Below are 6,000 nucleotides of genomic sequence, written 5' to 3' on the forward strand. Positions count from 1 at the left end.
AACAAATTCAAACGGTCAAGAAGCCCAAGTTCATCTGTAACCATTTGCTCCTCTAGTATTCAAATGTTTTGCTTTTTCTCCCTTTTGGTGCAATTGTTTCTAACATATTTACAAGATGATTTCTATGTTGTTTTGTATGTCCCTCCCCCACGATATAACCCATGCTTTCACTGTATTTGATGGTGGTGTAATTTGTGGAGGGGAAGGGAAAAAACTATCATTTAACTAGGGATACAGGTGGACCCACTGCAGCAATGAGATGGACAAGTCATGTGGAGAAACGAACTTCATGACTTTGGTGGAGGGGAAGATCAGGTGCAGGGAGGGGGAGAGTATGGGAAGGGGAAACAAAGAAAAGGCTTGATAAGAAATGTACTCCTTATCTTACCCAGGTAATTGTAACTCCTCTGCATGGTATTTTCAGAATAATAATAATAATAAAAAAAACCGCTGAAATTTTCACAAACTTGACTGATCTGGTTTTCTTAGACTGTCATTCACAATGTTCATTTGCATAATAAAACAGAATAGTACATTCTCAGATAATTGCTTATGGTCAATTTTATATCAAACTTTTTGAAGCTAAATTGCGTTTTTTCCCCACAATTTTAATGCACTATATGTTGGGCTTTAGAGTTTTCTCCTTTTAAATTCATGTCTTTTGCAAAAACAAGCTAAGTAGCCATGTACAGTGCCCGTGTCTATAATACTATCTTGCAGGATGAATATATTCATTGAATCGTGGTCAATGCCAGCCTTGGCAAAAAGCAAGACCCTATCTCAACAAATGAGTCAGCTTGGTATTTCCCAACCATATGGTTCCTTTCTGGACAGATTTGAGACATATCTAAAAAAGAACTGAGCAAAGTAGGTTAGATTGTGTGTCAAATGGATGCAATGCTATCCACAATCCATAGGGGGCTAAATTCAATCCTAAATACAGCGTACATAGATATCGTTTACCTTGGAAAAACCAAATCATTTAAATACGGATACAGGTGGACACATTACAACAATGAGATGTACTAGTTCTTATGTTGAAAAACGAACTTCACGACTTTGGGGGGGGGGGGGGGGAAGGAGGAAGGGGCGGCGGTGGTGGGTGTAGGGGGTGTGGGAGATGGGAAGGGATGGGAAGGGGAAACAAAGGAGGAGGCAACAATGCTCGATGAGAAATGTACTCATTCCCTTGCCCCTCTGTACGGTATTTTCACAATAAATATTGGAACAGTAGTGCTAAGAAGCAAGCATGATATATTGTATGTGTGGAGAAGACAGAGAAGGAGGGAGGTTGGGAGAGAAAGTGGGTATCTAAGAGGAAGAGAAGGAAAAGTTGAACTTTAATATTACAAAATGGTGTTGCCAAGGTTACATTCCTGTTTTTTCAGCTGAGGTACTGATCCTTGGCTGTACCACTTCCTTCCTTCCTTCCTTCCTTCCTTCTTTTCCTCTCCCTTGCTCTTCTTTCTTGCTTGTTTACCTTCTTGCTTGATTGCTTACTTGCCTTCTTTTTCCTGTCTTTCTTTCCTTCTTTCTTTCTTTCTTTCTCTCTCCTTTCTTTCTTTCTTTCTCTCTCCTTTCTTTCTTTCTTTCTTTCTTCTGCTTTTCTTTCCTTCCACCTGCCTTCCTTCCTTCCATCTTTCTTTTCCCTCTCTTCCCTTTTGCTCCTACTGAGATCTCAATATCAGAACCGAATAAACTGCAAGAACGAGTTTGAAAGTTTAGAAATTTTGTGGAAAAAAGTCAAAACTAGTCACATAAACAGTAACAACTACTTTCTTAGGGTGCCAGGGAAGCAGTAAACAGGAACTCCATACTGGCCACACAAAGTGCTTTGTACCACGGAAAAGCTCCAACACCCAAGAAATCCAGACTTGCTCCCTAGCCCCACATAAGCAAGGAGAAATGCAGCTAACTAGTCTTATGATACACCTATGCCACGTCTCAGGGCCTCACTGACTTCGCAGGTCTCATTCTTGCCAGGGGCAGTTATAACCCAACTCCCAGAAAACCACTGCACGTTGCACAAGTGGCTCTGTGTGGCAATCATGCCCAAGGAAGTTGAATCTCAGTCCCAGGGCTCCTATTCCACTTCCCAGTAGGCAAGTCCAATTGGCAATTTCAGACCTGAAGGGATAGTTCTCCCCACATTTGTGTAGGATTGGAATTGAAACAGAAGCACTGACACAAACAGCAGCCTTAGAGACTTTCTGTACTGCACTTTATCTTAGGTCTCTGCCAGGACATACACCACATGCAGAGGGAGATCTAGGAGACACAAACTCCCTCTCCCACTAGAGGAACTGCAAGCTATCAAAAGGCACATCACTGAGCTGGGAAGGTGGCTCAGTGGTAGAGCGCTTGCCTTGCATGCATGAGGCCCCGGGTTCAATTCCCCAGAACCACATAAGCAAAAAGAAAAAAAAGCCAGAAGTGGCACTGTGGCTCAAGTGGTAGAGCGCTACCCTTGAGCTGAAGAACTGAGGGCCAGCGCCCAGGCCCAGAGTTCAGGCCCCACAACTGGACCTAAAAAAAACTAAAAAAAAAAAAAAAAAAAGTCACATCACTGAGTGGAACTTGACACTGGAAATACATACCATCTTGAGGAGAGAACTTAGTGGACAACAAATGATCACTTCAACAAAGCCAGAATACTCACTGTCTCAAGACTCAGGTAGTAAGTGTCTGTTTGTGTGTGTGGGGCTCAGTCTTTGATTTTGATTTTGAGTTGTTCTCATGTTTTCTTCTGGGATTGAAGGCTAGTACTTTTTGTTTTTTGTTACGTTTTGTGCTTGATTTTTTAGCTCTTCTTTTCTATTCCATTTTTTCTTTTTTCCTTTAATCTCCCCTTCCTACCCCATTGCTTTTTCTGGTAATCTACTCCACCTTAACTTTCTCTTACCCTAGGGCCTTCATCTTTTCTTTTTATACTTAATCCCTTCTATCACCAATTTCCTTACAATTGAACTCGATACCCACACTGAGCATCTCATTTCCTGTCTTACAGTCTCTATATCTCTACCCTCACCATCACATCCCCCAATAGTTTAGGTCGAATTTCTACATGGCTATACAAAAATCCAGCTGTGGTATATACAGCAAGAATAGATGTAGGTATAGCTATTGGTGGTATCCACTGTATGTAGAGGTTTAATTCAATCTTTATTTGTAGAAGTTATTTGAGGTGAGAATCATTTTCACACCAAATACCTCATTAAACCACAAAACATTTAATCCATTGAGAATACAAAGAATACCACCAGGAAGAATTCATGAAATTCCCATCAGGAAGATGTCAGGAATCTAAAGGCCAGTATACTAAAAGGGTCTTCAGATGAGTGAAGCTTAACACAGAAATACTCAGAAATATAAAAACAAACATAAACACCTCCAGAAAACAGCAATGGAGCAGAAAAGGTAAAAGAAACTTCATACACAGGGCTCAAAGTACTGTTGATAAAATGTTTAATGGAATGAAAGAGTATCTCTACAAGGAACAATAAAAAATAATGGCAATACCTTTAGAAAAACAAAAGAATATTATAGATACACAGTTTAAATGCTATATGGGGCTGGGCACTTGTGGCTCTAGCCTGTAATCCTAACTACTCAGGAGGCTGAGATCTGAGAAAAATGGTTCAAAGCCAGCATGGGCAGAAAAGTACGGGAGACAATTATCTCCAATATACCACTAGAAAATCGGAAGTGGTGCTGTGGCTCAAGTGGTAGATTGCTCACCTTGTGCTGAATGGAGCAGGGACAGTACCCAGGCCCAGACTTCAAGCCCCATGACCGACAAAAAAAAAAAAAAAAGAAAAAGAAAAGAAAAAAGAAAAATAAAGAAAAAAAAGCTATATGAGTTCCACATGAGTGCAGGTAACTTCAATGCAAATACTATGTCACCATTTAAAAAGATCTAAGAAGACACTAATAAACAAATTGACATGATTTGGAAGCTAATTCAAGTGTTGGAAAAAAATTCAGGAATAGAAATCCTGGAAAATGATTAAGTTCAAGGATGACAGATAAAGGACAATATAGAAAGCTTCTCTAGTAGAAGAAATAAGATGTAAGGGAGGCACTGATTCTGCATTTGAGGACAGTGAACATAACAGAACATGAACGTATAATAAAATTCAAGAATTATGAAAAGAGTTTGCAGGACTCAATTAAAAGTCCAAATTTGTTACTGAAGAATATTGAAGAAATTGAAGTGCAGATAGCTAAAAACGTACAAAACATTTTTTCTAGAAACACAGTAAAAAATTTCCCAAATCTTGAAAAAGAGTAGCCCTTCCAAGTACAAGTAGCTTTAAGACCAGATCAGATTCTTTCTGGACATAGCTATAAGTGAAAAAGACAGGTCACTTATAGGGCAAAAATCTATCCAAAGAGTAGCAATTGGTCAACAGAAACTATAAAAGCAAGGAGGGTTTGCAATGATATCATTCAGTCACTGAAAATAAACAACTGCCAGCCCAGAATATGTTATCCAGCCAAGCTTTCATTCATAACTCAAAGGCCCATGGAAACATTTCATGATAAATCTATATGTGAACATGGACAGAGTCAAGGGTATGTATACAAACATTGGCTAAAGTATGGGATATGCTGGGGATGATACCATTGGTGTAATTTCTATGAACAACTAACTTACAGTTGAATAAAATGAATTTGTGTTGTCATGAGGACAGGGAGGTCAGAGGGAGAGGCTGTATACAACAGGAGAGAAGAAGAATAGGAGAATGCAGTCATAATTTTCAGTGTACATAAATGAAAATGAAATCTGGAGGAGATTGTGATAAGGAGAGATTCAGGAGAATCATTAGAGGGGTAACATTGATCAAGATGCATGGAACTCATATCCCTTTATGTTGAATTAAAATCCTATTGGATAATTAGGAGAGTAGAACAAACAAATAAATAGCGTGGTTGCTAACCTATATGTCAATATATTCACAGAGAAACTGTATGTGTCTACCAATGGCTGTATCATTTTGTACACACACGCCAGTTCACACGCCAGTTCTATCCCTGCATAAAACATGCACACATTAATAGAATTTTCACTGTGGAAAATTTGCAAGGGATTAGTAGTGATGGGGGAAAGACAACATTCATGATGAATAATACAAAAATACATTACATTTGTAAATAAAGGCAAAAAGCTGAAAGTCACTAAAAGCTGCAAAGGTGTGTATGTATATCTGTAAAGGAACAAGGTGAAACCTCTTTGGACAATTGTCATAAACTTAAAAAAATGAGAAAAATGTACAGCATTTCCTCTCTGGTATGTAGGTACTTGTGGGATGAGGAACAGGTGAAGAGAGAGAATGAGGGGGGGTGACTAGTGCCTCATACATTATGTACTTGTGTGGAAATGAAAGCATGAAGCTTGTGAAGCTTCGTTTGCAATAGAGGGAGACAGATGAAGGGGAATGATGGAAGGAGTATTTTGACTAAAGCACATTATATGAATAGCGATGTAAATATATACATATATATGTGTGTGTGTGTATATATATATATATACATATATATATATATATATATATACAGAGAGAGATGTAAATGTGAAACCTCCTTGTACAAGTATTTGATGCTAATGAAAATGTGTACAGAGGAAAGAACTTACCATTATAAGACCTACATTCCTGGAAACTGTCATGTACCCAATGCAGTACATTTAGACATATACAGACACTGTGTTAGTCAGTTATATAAGGAAAAAGTTTCTTTTGTTTCACAGCTCTAGAGATTTTACTCCATGACACAATTTTGGCCTATGGTCTGATGAGACATCATGGCAGCAGAATATGGAAGAGCAAAACCTTTTAGATAGGTCCTTATGTCAGAGGAGCAAAAGAGAGAAAGCATCTAGGTCCCTGAATTCCCTTTAAGAGCACACCCCCAAGTAACCTCTCACTAAGTTCCATCCACGAAAGTTTTTACTATCTCCCAATAATGCCATCCTAAAAGCCAAGTCTTTAATACATGAGC

This window comes from Dipodomys spectabilis, unplaced genomic scaffold, assembly GCF_019054845.1.
Source record: "Dipodomys spectabilis isolate Male_0828 unplaced genomic scaffold, ASM1905484v1 ptg000094l, whole genome shotgun sequence".
Taxonomy (NCBI): Eukaryota; Metazoa; Chordata; class Mammalia; order Rodentia; family Heteromyidae; genus Dipodomys; species Dipodomys spectabilis.